Source organism: Lissotriton helveticus, chromosome 6, assembly GCF_964261635.1.
Source record: "Lissotriton helveticus chromosome 6, aLisHel1.1, whole genome shotgun sequence".
NCBI lineage: Eukaryota > Metazoa > Chordata > Amphibia > Caudata > Salamandridae > Lissotriton > Lissotriton helveticus.
In genome coordinates this window covers 103,497,944-103,511,571 of record NC_136067.1, presented here as the reverse complement: position 1 = coordinate 103,511,571, position 13,628 = coordinate 103,497,944, and the positions used below count along the sequence as shown (strand labels likewise).

The window sequence follows — 13,628 nt, the reverse complement described above, 5'->3', positions numbered from 1 at the left end:
GTTCGGAGCCGAGGGCGCCGCCGCCTCTGAGGTCTGCGCTCTCGAGCTGATGCGTGTCTGAGCTGCGCTGGATTTACTTTGTAGGAATAATGCACACCATATGCACAGATGAGTCCACATTCAGGTTACCGGTATGTTTTTTCGTTACAAACAAGGGTGTTCCATAGCACACAAAGCTGGAATTAATAGTATATATTTTGTACACGATAAATAGATTGCCAATCATGTCCAGAATTATTCCTTTATGCAAGGAAATGTAATTAATTAATTTGTTTTTTTATAAAGAAGTAACGAATAAATAAATATTTGCTACAAGTCGATGCTCTAGAGTGCTTTAGGGTATTGTGCGTTGGGGGTTCTTCAGGAAATGTAGGATAAATATCTCACTGCAGCTCGTAATCTAAAATATGCAAATAACATTAGCGGCGTGCGGTTAGCAGCTGGGATAACGTCCAATTGTGTTATGAATTAGCCATTGGGAAATATTTCAATCATTGTATGCAGTCCCATTTCGCCCAGAAGTTTTTGCGTTTTATTCTCCTGCATCACTGTTATTTGAGGATGGTGTTGTAAGGCAGGGCCGGTGGCATATGCCGGGAGTTTATTAGCCCGTCTTGTACCATGCTGTAATTGTATTGTGCACTGGGTTAATTTCGGCCCGTGGAGTGTACCGTTTTGGGAGCAATAAAATGGCAGTGGATGATCACTATCGTTCTCCAGTGCCTCGTGCGATAGATATGCATGTGGGTGTATCCAATAATGCACGTATTGTGCTTGGGTGCAAAGATAATAAAGCGGCAAGTCTGGGGCCCCGAAACTACCTTGTGTATATGGCAGAGTAAGCTCCTTCCACCCTACCTTGGGTTGTTTGCCTGCCCATGTAGGGGTGGTCATACAGGAGCGCAGTCTTGTGAAAAACTGTTGTGTGAGTGCTGTGGGTATGTTTGTTAATAGAAAAATAAAGCGGGGCAACACCATTTTCTGGATTGCAATTCTGTCGGCTATTGATAGTGGCAATAGGACCCATCTCACAACCTGGCTTTCCAATTTTGTGAGAGCAGTGCCATAGTTTTCACATGTCATCAATTTGGGGTCATGGTGTATTCAAACACCTAATTCAGTGTTTCCCGCGGGCGTGGCTTGGCGCGCGGCAAGATGGCAGTGCTGTAGTGCTGCTCTGCCGGCCACCGCGGAATATCCTGCCCTACCTGAGTCAGCTGCCGAAATTCTGGACGGGGAGCGGTCTACGGACACCTGTCATCGCCGATCGGGCTGACTGCTGGACCTTTTGTGAGGCCGCCGCGCAGAGAGATCGGCGGCACCCAACTGTGACGCCGGAGCCTTGGAAAGTCTGGGACAAAGCCAGCGAGTGCCCTCTTGTTGCTGGCGTCGTAGGCTGCCCCTGCTGCCCTTCTGAGGAGCTAGCGTGAACAACTGTACCCGGTAAGGGGGGGCGCGACTGCTTGTCCCGAAGTCCGAACAGGAGCGGACTTCGAGTTTCGCGATGCAGTGGGGAGCTGGCAGGAATTGGGCTGCAGGGCTACGTTATCGGCCGGCTCCGGTGCCCGCAGTAGGCCGAGAGTAGGCCAGAGACTCCCCGCCTGAACCACGAGCCTTGTGTGCGAGACAGTTGAGTCAGAGACTGCCTGCCTCTGCTGGTGCACATTCTCCCTTGGTGGAAGAGAGCTGTTGGGGTTCGTCAGGGATTGTAGGCGACCCTTGGCCGGAGCAGGAAGGCGGGTGCCGGCTAGGAGGGGGGGTTGGAAAGGCACAAAGAGCGGGAGGGGGGTCGGGAACGGCCACACACTGACAGCGGGAGGGTGAGGGGCGGGAACAGACACACACACACGGACAAAGCAACAAACTAAAAAACAAAGCACTCACCTGGACATCTTCCGGCAGATCTCTTGCTTCCTGCTCTCCACTCCTCCTCCCGATGACGTGGTGGAGGCTCGGCCGGCTGGGCCAATCCCAGCGCGGCCCTGGCTGGAGGCGGACGGCTGCTTCCTTCGGCTGGCCGGCCTGAGGAGAGGGAGGGAGACGGGCTGCCACGGAGCGGGAGGGAGGGGCTATCGAGCGACTTTTGTGCAATGTCCCGAGCAGGAAGGCAGAGGCAGGTGCCGGCAATGCCGGACCAGATTCGGGGGCGTTCCCGGCTTTCGGCTGACGTCGCGTGACGTCGGCAAAAGCCAAAGAATGTCGGGAACGCCCCCGAATCTGGTCCGGCATTGACGGACAGGCCCCTCGTCCAATGGCTAGGCTCCATTTATGGAGCCAGCCAATGAATGACGAGGGCCGAACCAAAGCCACACTACAGTTCTCATCAGGATTTCGCCTGCGCGAAAAAGATGCGCAGAGCGCATCTTTTCGCCAGGCTAAACCTAAAAACGGGTAGAAAGCAACGTTAACGGGCAGACCGCGAGGTATGTAGGAGCCGGCTGCAGACAGGGCAGAGGTACACACACAAAGGCTCTGCAGGGACAAGTATGTAAGAGAGGATGTACATGGACAATTGGACATACGGTCTGTGGAGACAGACTCCGAAGGACACGAGGTGTGCAAACTACGGGTTTGCAGGGTCCCCGGACACGTAAAGGAGGGCTCTGCACAGACACTGCAGAGACCGGCCCTCTGTAGAATACTGTATGTGAATGAGCTCTGCAGGACCGCGGGGCATGTAATGGAGCCTGTGATGCAGGGTGCGGGGTGTGTAAAGGGATGCTCCGCGTGCAGATGAGGCACAGAACAGAGATGTAAGGTGGAGGCGAGCGGAATGTAAAGAGGCTCCGAAGCAGAGACATCGGTTAATTGAAGAAGAGACCAGCGTGGGCCGAGAGCAGAGGCTTGGGTGCCCTGGGTCTGTAAAGGAGGCGTGGATCATATGGTGTATGTAATGGGGGGGTCTCTGCTGGGACGTGAGGTGTGTAAATGAAGCTCTGGTGTTCATGAGGTGGGTAAAGTGAGGCTTGGCGGAGCCTCGAAGTGTGTAAGGACTCGGCAATAGGAGACTCCGGCAGAGAGAAAGAGAAGAACGAGGGAGATAAAACTGCGCAGTCAGAGTGGCCGCATATGAAAACAAGCAGTGACCGGAAGTAGAAAAAGAAGTTCTCGCAAACGAAGATAATAAATGTCACACATTTGGAGGCGAGGGTGGGGGGCAGAGAGGTGGTGGGGCAGGGTGAAGGGTTAAGGGGTAGAAGAGACGGCAAAGGCTGGGCAAGCTGCGATGGGCTGGTGAGAGGAGAAATGCGAGTGAGTCACGGCCTGGCGGCCGTGAAAAGTGAAGTGAATAATTAGGGGCGGAGAAATGCCAGAGGCCGGCAGAGCGCACGCTGGGGGAGCCGCTGGGGGCGCCGCTGGGGGAGCCTTTGAAGTCATGGGGAGGGAAGCCTGTGGGAGGCTGATGCAGGGGGGAGTAGAAATGCGAGTCACGGCCTGCGGCCGTGAAAAGTGAAGTGAATAATTAGGGGAGGGAGGCTGATGCCTTTCATGTGGGGAAATGCGCATGCTTGTGGTGACGTGATTCACGTGAACTGTTGAAAATCCGCTTTTGGGGAGTGTGAGAAGTTGGCCTGATGTGCAGTGTTCACTATTCTAGTGATCACTATATATCAGTCCAAACAACCCTTATTGATGATTGGTTGTAAGTCAACCTTATAGACCAGCTATCCTAGTAGCATGGATACGAGCAGTCTAAGGCTAAGACTCTAGAGGGCGTGTTAAGCCAGCTGTTTTACCATCACATTACCCCTTGAACACCCAGTGAAAGGACACCACACAAGTGTTATGAAAATAAACAGTGTATTTATTAGAATCACAACAACCCTGTACTCTTTATGAGGACAGGGTGCTAGGCACACAACAAAACTCTTACGAAAATACTTAAGTTAGCACGTTATACACAAATGCCCGAGGGGCACGAAAAACCATATATTCTAAAAGTGGAATGCGAAATTACTAGCAGGTAAGTACAGTACTAATAGGCTTTGGAATCGCTAGGACTTGACTATAGAATCGTTAGATTACTTCTAGGAGACCTAGGGGACTCGGGTGCAGAGTGTGCACGCTCACGCGGGATGCGGGACAAAGTCTATGGAGGCTAGTAAAGGCAAAGTTAGTGTTCACGGGCGAACCCGACCTGGTAGGAAGAAAACGACAGTGGATCCTGACCCTAGGATAGTGAGGCTATGCTGGGACACCGAAGTGCCGAAGTTACCTAGCCCAGGGGCTGCAGCTGCATAGGTCTGAAAAGACGTCGGGGATCTCGTTGCCGGACCAGGAGCCTGGAAGAAGGAAGTTGCTGGCAGGCGACCAGTGAAGGAAAGTTCGATGGATCCACGCCTGGATCAAGGAAGAAGAAACCTGAAAGCAGAGGGGACCAAGTTCTTGAATCACTAGCCAGTGATTAAGTGGGCACCAGGATGGCACCGGGCGAAGTCACCTCGACTAGGTGAGTGGGCGACGCTGGCTCTGCAGATCTCACGGTCCAGGAGGCGTTGTCGGCGACCAGGATGGAGAGGCGAGCTGTCCCACGATGGATGAAGCTGTCGGCGTCGAAGTTACCCAGGATTGGGCAACAAGCCTTGGCTAATTCAAGCCCACGCGGTGGACTCAAAATGGCGTCTTGAGTGGACCAGGAGGGTCCGGGGGGCTCCTCTTTTGGAAGGGAGCAAGGGCCAGCCTGGAGCAACCAGACCAGCAGCAGAAATGTCGTCGGGCGTCGTTCAGAAGGCCACAAGCCAGCGGGCTAGTAGCCAAACAACGCGGTGAGCAGCAAAAAGCAGAAGGGCCCCACGCAGATCGTGGAGATGCTGGGAGGCTGCACTTCGGTGCTGGAGCTGCTCAGGGTCGGGGCTTCTCGGACCCCAAAGCACTCACCAGGAAATTACTCGGCGGGCTTGCTGGAAAGAAGTCGTGCAGTCTTGAAGATGGCCGGTCCCTCGAGGTCTCGTCACACCCACGAATCTCAGCGTGACTGATGATGCAGGTAGAGGTCAGAGGTGCCAGGGAAGCCGGTTCTCGTCGAGCTGGGCAGTCTTGATCCGGAGGAGAGACTTGCAGCAGACCGCAGTGTTCTTAAGATGGTGCCTGCGGATGCAGGGTGACTACTCCTTAGTCACAAGGGAGAAATCTTAGGAAGAAGTCTTGAGTTCCTTTCGTGGAAAGTAGTTTCAGGATTCAAAGATGATCTGATTTGGAAGGGGGCCAGTTCCTACCTTTATCCTGTAAAAGGGGGCTGGCACGCGACTAAGTCCTGCCCTATGGGTGGGACTAGGAGGGGGGTGGTTACACCCACTTCCTTGGCGGGCTTTTCCCCAGCACAGGGTCTGGAGTGACCCTGGAACTGGTTCCAGCCAGCCTATGCACAGTGAGCACCGGGGTGCCACGTGCAGTCACCTTCCTCTAAAGCCCTGCCTACCTACAATACACAAAACCCTGTCTGGGACGGTGCTGGCACCGCCCCTGGCAGGAAACCCTTTGTCCTTATCTCCTGCTCTGGGAGGACTCCCAGCAGCAGGAGGGCAGACTTGTGTCTCGGTGGCAGCATCCATTTTGTGGAGCTGAGGCTCTGTTTGACTTTAACCGGGGTTAGGGGTTACATACATGTCGTGTCCCTCTAGAAGGGTGGAATGCTAACCCCGTCGCCAGAATTGGCGAGGGGTTAGTATTCCAATTCGTATGACACCTTACTCGACATGTTTTGATAAAGCGATACCAGAGTTGGCATATAACCGCGAGGATTATAATGCACTTAAGAGTATATGGTATGCGATATCATGGAAACGGCTAAGGGATAGATCCCGAAAGCCGCAGACAGGCTCAGCTCATGCCAGAGCACCATCTCACACGATTCCAAGCACTCTGCCTTCAGGATTGTTAAGGCCTGCCATAGGAGTGACTGATAGGAGATCTGTGTGTCCATTTTAGGGTTAGATATAGGTATACTATATCTAAAGCAAAGGGTGATTACACCACCTTGCCCCAGCTGTCAAGCAGCCAGTTGTGTCAGATTTGGATGGCCAGCCAGGGGTGGCATAATACATGCTACAGCCCCTGGTAGGCCCTGGGCACACCTATGCCCTGGGTACCTAAGGTACACTGTACAGGGACGGATAAGGTGACTCAGTATCCAATTTAGATATGTACCTAAGGTACATGGAATCCATTTTACAGAGAGAGCAGTAGGCTTGGGGCCCTGAATAGCAGGGTCCCAGGTCAACTAAGTCAGAAAACCAGCAAAACACCAGGCAAAAAGTTGGGGGCAACCATAGTCAGGGATCTACCTTCCTACAGGGAGCCTTTTGAGAGCCTTGGTTTAGCGGTGGTTTAGCGGCATTAGACTCGCATATTCATTCCTGCGGAATGGAATAGGCGAGACCTAAAAAACGTTGTTGGCAAGATAAACTATGAATCTGTAATCAAGTTCCCCACACAAAATGGCGGCACGTAACAGGCGTCGCACAGGGTGGCACTCGGCACGCCTGTGCTGGAAAAACATTGGAGAATGCAGCAGCTAATCGCCGACGTCAGAAAGGCCTTCACGCGGTAGACAGCAGGTAAGAATAATGGGCATTACGCGCATAGTTTAACAAACACACATGACAGTTAAACTGTCAACTCTTGCGCAGTGAAAATAAAATGATAAAAGATTAATGAAATGTCGAATATTCAATACTCAGCACATGGGGACAGGCTCTCCACATATCTTGACTTTAACACAGAGAGTCTGAAAACATCGACTGTGCGCAGCTCCTCATAAATTATAACAGGCTCACCGCATATCTTCACTTTCAGGCAGAGAGTCTGATAATATCCACTGTGCGCCGCTCCTAATAAATTGTAAAAGGCTCAATAAGTGAATAAATGACTTGGGCTGCGTGCAGCTTTCCTTAAATCCGATTTCCTCAAAAGTTACATAAAAGGCTAAAAACTGTCTATTCACAATGACACGAACAACACTGTGAGAGTAGATAATTAACTCACATTCCGCACATCTAGTGTTTTCTTTTCTTTTTGTTAGAGACCGAGCACAGCTGTCACCATAAATCTGCACCCTCCGGATTAGATTTCACACGCGGGGTCTGTAATAGAGCACAACAGAGCGCTCCCTCTCATAAAGCACGGAGGCAAAAATGTAATGGTTCTCAGCACAGCTCAAGCAAAACTTTAAAACGCAAGCCAAAAACTGTCCCAAATCTGTATCAAGAACTTAAACACCTTGGGGTTGAAGGCTGTCCAGATTGAAAAGGACACTGGTGGGGCTAACCAGGGTGCTTTCCTTTATTTGATGCTTGCGTTATTTCTCTAATTTCAATATTATTGAGTAGGTTCTTTAAATACAGACTTATCTTTTGTAGGTTCCTTAATTCCTTTCCTTTAGTCCTGCTTACTCCACGCGTAAAGTTCTTTTAAATCTTCGCCAGTGTTACAGAGATGAAAGATGTGTAGACCAAGTGATGCTGAACAAGATCTCTGCTTTATTCTTAAGATCACTTCTTAGTTACAGATAACCAGATGTAAGACAGATATTTTAAAGTGCCCCACCAGGAGCAGCCTCCTCGCTGCTCAGCCCATCCACACCAACTGACACTCTCCACATACAAACCAACTCAACATTCTATATGACCTCATCATAGGCTGAGCAGCAAGGCAGATAACTTCTGTAGGGAGAGTGCATTGAGTAAAAGGTACATTACAACATAGGCCCAGATAGGTCTCACTCCCGGTGGTACACTCACATGCACTCCTTTCTGGAAGCAGGCCAGGAGAGGTCTCACTTCTGCTGGTACACTCACATGCACTCCTTTCTGGAAGCAGGCCCAGATAGATCTCACTTCTGGTGGTTCACTCCTTTCTGGAAGCAGGCTCAGATAGGTCTCACTTCTGGTGGTACACTCACATACACTTCTTTCTGGAAGCAGGGCCAGAGAGGTCTCCCTCCTTCTGGTACACTCCCAAGCACTCCTTTCTGGAAGCAGGGCCAGAGAGGTCTCCCTCCTGCTGGTACACTCCCAAGCACTCCTTTCTGGAAGCAGGCCCAGATAGGTCTCCCTCCTGCTGGTACACTCCTAAGCACTCCTTTCTGGAAGCAGGCCCAGATAGGTCTCACTCCATGTGGTACACTCACATGTACTGCCTTCTGGAAGCAGGCCAGAGAGGTTTCACTCTCTCCTTGAATACAGAGGTACACCCACACAGCTCTTCTGATGAAATTATCCATAAACATCCCTAATGGTCCACACAAAGTAAATGTGACTCCAGCAGAGCTCTTAAGTAAATGACCTGTGAGTAGCAACTTTGAGTGTTCAGTGTGGATAGTAATGCAACCGGTCCAGAGCGATACACGCATACACCCATGATTGTTACCCCTGCAACAGCTCGCCATATGTCCCATTGAAATTTTAATATAGTACACTTGGAATCTTCCACAGACTGCTCAGCTTTCAATCTTACCTCCTCAGTCACTAATAATAGCCGGTATAAACCTTCTGCTTCAGCATTCCAATGTTTGTCTTCCTGTTTCTCCATTTTTTTATTTAGAACTGTCTACCTGCAGTGGGTGGAATGTTCTAAGAACCTTATAACCCTTCTGCCTTGTGTTATACCACTTGTTAAAGGCCATCTTCTCCATTACAGGCCCTTGCCTGTGGCTCAGGTCTATATCTCTGGAGTAGGGCCTTTACCAACAGGCATAGTCCTTGGAAACAGTCTATAAGGCTATATAATCCAACTTTTTGCTGACAAAATCAACACCATCTGTAATATGATCCCATCTCCATCTGCCTTACGGATGGATGATATTCAGGGCCACTGGAATTATGCGGAGGGAGAGTGCCAAATTATGCAGTGAGGTTGATTAAATTATACCTCTAGAAATGGTAAATTATGCATCATACTGTGGCACGTTTTCTGATAGTATCACTTCGTTATTTTGTCATTTTTACACTTATTAGCACTTTCTGGACAAGGGTTGCACCTCATTAGTACCAGTTTAACACCCAAACAAAGCAATAAGCAACAGAAAGGTGATAATTCAACCTTTGCGAAGGGCCTTCCACTGAGCAGCAACACGCGTCGCTGAATTTTTTGTAACTTTTTAACCACCTGAGTTAGAAGCTATTTTGTTTGTTAAAATCTGCAGATTATGCAGCAGAAGATGGATTATATGGCAAATAAGCAGATCTATAATTATGCGAAAAACGCTGCAGCCGCACAATCACATAATGCCAGTGGCCCTGATGATATTCAACCCTCCACTAATTGGGGCAACTCTAATTCTCTTCATTCCCGCTAGAGAAATCTTTAACAGACAGTCTGGATGTCTCTAGCGTTTGGAAGGAGCAGCACCCTTCTGGAAATTTCCAGTCTCCTCTTGATAATCAGGAGTTAATCGGTTCAGTTTCTTCGGGTTCTTCACCGTGCATCCGGTGCAACATTCCCCTCAGCTCCTATTTGTTTTACATTAAACCTACATTAAATCCATCCTTCTTGTCATGATCCTACACACTTGTTAACAAGCCTGAATCATCCCACTGCTTAAAAAGCTTGTGCCCGACCCTGCGGTCCCAAGTAACTTTTGCCCCATTTCTCTTATAGCTGTTTCCATACAACCTTTGGAATAGGACATTATTAACAACACTTCTTTGTTTGAGTCCTATATCATTCTGGACTCTGCACAACCTAACTTCCACATTTTTCATAATACAGAGGAAGCGTTGGTCTTTGTTCTAGATGAACTTCAAATTCTGGCAGAACAAGGAAAAGCCTCTGCTTGATTTTTGGCGGACCTATTCACTGCACTTGACACAGTTTTTCACTACAGGTTACTGGATTCTCCTTCAAAAGCTGGTATCTGTGGCCAGGCACTTACCTGGGTTAAATTCTAACTCTTCCACTGAACTGAAGCTATCTGCCCCCCAGTCTTAGTTTCAACCTTTCTTGCATGGGGTACCATAATCTCATCTTTAAGTGATTATAGTGTGATGACCAGGCAATGGTAGGCGCACAACAAGATTATGGCAGTTTGTACAACATCCACGTAATGCTGTGTGCTTCAAGCAAAGAATGGAAGGTCACCCTTCTTCCACACAAACTCAGAATAAATTCCAAGAAAACAGTTCAAAATTGTTCCTCGCTGAGCAACACAATAAAGTAAATATTTTTGTATAACACGCGTTTTTTCACAATCCCTAGTTCCCAGGTATGGAAATTCACATCAATTGTAACACCAAGGCGTGTCTCTATATTCCATATGAGGAAAGTCTCTTCAAATATCACACCACCGTCAATTTGTAGTTTCGCAGCATCGATCCAATTTTTATTTTTAATCTTCTTTCCATCAATCAAAATGTATATAGCATGAACTTCCTTCCATCAATCAAAATGTATACAGCCAACACGTGTTTCGTCTGGCATTGTTATCATGCCATTCGACTTCTTCAGGGCTGCAAGCCAAGAAGATATCGTTAAGAGTCTATATATATCACCAAAAACGATACCAATTTGGTTTGAAAAAGTTATTTACGATTAATAGGCTAAGTCACCACCTATGTGAAATAGATAGTTCCATTACATCAGTGTGTTAACAAAGTAAAGGAAGAAAAGAAGACACCATATAATCTGGTGCAAGCCCTGGTGTTGAGAATAACAAGAGGAATTCCAAAGTCCCAAAGATGTCAGAAATAAATTGTAATTTATTTACCAAATCAAGAAGAGTATTTTTATCCTTTGTTATATTTATGACATTTCTGTACAAGTGACCAGTTGCTGCGCTCTGAAACAAAAGGAATCCATCCTTAGTCTCACATCCGCCACTCTGACACTAATTTATCAACAATAATAATATATACTCACTGTAAAATAAAAGTTGCTACGAGGGAAATCTTCACTCGCTAGAATCCAAAATTATATCCAAAGTCCATTAAATTTGCTCTTTTACGTTAATTGCACCCTGCAATAAAATAATTATACAATCCTCAATTGTTGTCCCTAATTCGTTACAATGGGAATTACATGTATAGCCACACTCGTCGTCTCACTCACCTATAGTAATTCTTCCCAATGTCAAAAAAGGTTAGACATCCCAATTTGTCGATGTCAAATATCCAAGCACCGTTATCAATCCAAACCGTTACATGTATAAAGTTCTCGCTACGGATACAAAAAGTAAAGAGGCATAACCTTATAGTTACAAATCTAGGTCGAGTGTATTTCGGGCATAGTGTAATCACTCAAAATATAGCTCCCGCTTACTTCTCAAAACAAGCGTGTACGCTCGCTCTGGCATTCCGATCAACCACTGGCGTTTAACTCAGGCGCCATTATCTCTAAATAACCTGTTTCTCCACATCAGTTTCTCAGTCGCCATCTTGGAATGGTTATTTCTTACTCAAAGTGAAGGGTCTATAACTCATAGACTCGTTAAAAAAGGAGTTTAGTCAGCCACTGTTTAAGTATTTTGTGACACTACCTATTATATAAGTGATAATACACTCGTTTGCAATATCCGTTGCGTTCTAATGTTTCTTAATGTGTATTCGAACCCTAAAAAATCACGATACCTTATTCTTTAACTATAATACGTGGTCCCTCTCCTATCTTAACCTCAATATATACACGTAGCGGCACGAGAACAAAGGACTATTCACTTCCATTCCATCGCCAACAGGTCGGCCACTCGGAGAAATCCCATAAATTGTGTACATTTTAAACATGTAAAAAGGGGAGAAAGAGCAGTATGAAGGACAGAAAATCACATCGTGTTATACTGTACTGTACATCTCGTTGCATAAATTGCAATGCAAATTTGTTTAAAAACACTTTTTATATATACAGAGGCAACATTATTTAGTTGGTTATACATACATCCAATGAAAATATATACAATAAGTATCACAGTAATACTATATTTGAGTTCACTAATCACCCAAGAAGAATTGAAGCTCAGAGTCTAAATTTAATCCCTCTTCCACTGCCCGCAAAACCATAATCCATCTAGCTTCTTTACGTCTAAGTTTCAGGGTTCTATTCCCACCCCGTCTATCTAGGGTAACATGTTCAATTCCATGATACGTAAATCTATGGTTTACGGAATCATTACCATTCTGGATCAGGTGAGAGGCAATAGGGTACCTAGTGTCACCACTTTTAAGTGCGCGAAAATGTTCCATCATTCGGTCCTTCAATTTTCTCACTGTACTTCCTACATAGATTTTCCCACATGTACAGGCAATAATGTAAATTAAATATGTTGTCTCACAGTTAATAAATGACGTAATTCTAAAGGTACCTGTGTTGCTATATGCAAAAGTCTGTATCTTTTTGGTAGCCCATCTGCAGCAGCTGCAGAATCCACAGTAATAAAAACCTACTGGTTTCGTGCGTAACCAGTGGTCCGTGATCACTGGTTTGGTCTGTTTCGGATAACTGGGACTCACTATATTTGCAATTGTTGTACCTTTACGAAATGTCAGACTGGGTCTCTCAGTTAGATATGGTAATAAGTCATTGTCTGTACGTAACAAATGCCAATGTTTGTTAAGGATAGCATACAGTTTATGACTCCCTTTACCAAAATTGGTAATCATCCTCACTTTGTTTGCGCTCCTAGTTCGGTCATTGGAATTCTTGGGTTTCAATGTATCACTTCTCTTTAGTTTACAAGCCCTGTCACAGGCCTTAGTAATAGTTTCAGTTTCATAGCCTCTGTTTTTAAATCTCTTAGTCATATCCTTAATATTCATATCAAAATCAATATCATCAGAGCAATTCCTCCTGGCTCTCAACATTTCACCAACAGGAATTGCTCGAATTTGGCTCTTAGGGTGACAACTATCTGCCCTGAGTAATGCATTACAGCTTGTTTCCTTACGGAACATCCGACTACATAGTCTATTATCTTGTACAAAAAGTTCTACATCCAGAAAAGTAAGATGTTGTCTGTCAAATTGTGTAGTGAATGTCATGTTCAGGTTGTTAGAATTAAGATAGGAAAAAAAGTTGTTAAGTTCATCTGTCGAACCTCTCCAAATTAACAAACAATCGTCAATAAACCTTCCCCAATAATAAATGTGATCTATCCATTTTTGACCTTTAGGGCCCCAGATCCACTCCGCCTCTAAGCGTCCCATAAACAGGTTGGCAAAGGACGGCGCGAATCTGGAACCCATAGCTGTCCCAAGTCTCTGTCTGTACCATGTATCTTCCAAGAGGAAGATATTGTTTTGTAGTACCATTCTCGTCATCTCTAGAATCATCTCAGTATGCTCTAGGTATTCAATTGGTCTTGAGTTCAAAAAGTGTTCTAAAGCTTGAATGCCCAACTCGTGGTCAATGTTAGAATATAAAGAAACAACATCAAGTGATGCTAAAATCATGTCCGGTTCCCATATTACATCATTCATGATATTGAGGATATGCTTCATGTCTTCTATATGAGACGGTAAATTCTGAACAAACGGTCTCAAGTATATATCCACAAACTGTGAGAGTCTCTCTGTGGGCCCACCTATGCCTGATATTATCGGCCTGCCTGGTGGTTTCTGGCGATCTTTATGAATTTTCGGCAATGTATATAGGCATGGGGCCCTGGGACATTCTACTCTCAAATACCAGTATTCTTCATGATC

The 13,628-nt window shown here is 46.5% G+C and overlaps 1 long non-coding RNA gene across 1 annotated transcript; it reads right to left on the bottom strand.

Moving 5' to 3' along the window:
• Window positions 1–10,702: 10,702 nt before the first annotated feature.
• Window positions 10,703–11,153, bottom strand: LOC144761237 (uncharacterized). Its single transcript, XR_013595641.1, has 3 exons — window positions 11,044–11,153; window positions 10,855–10,951; window positions 10,703–10,774 (listed from the first exon to the last, which is right to left on the bottom strand). It is a non-coding gene; the product is annotated as an uncharacterized LOC144761237 (long non-coding RNA).
• Between the last annotated feature and the right edge of the window lie 2,475 nt (window positions 11,154–13,628).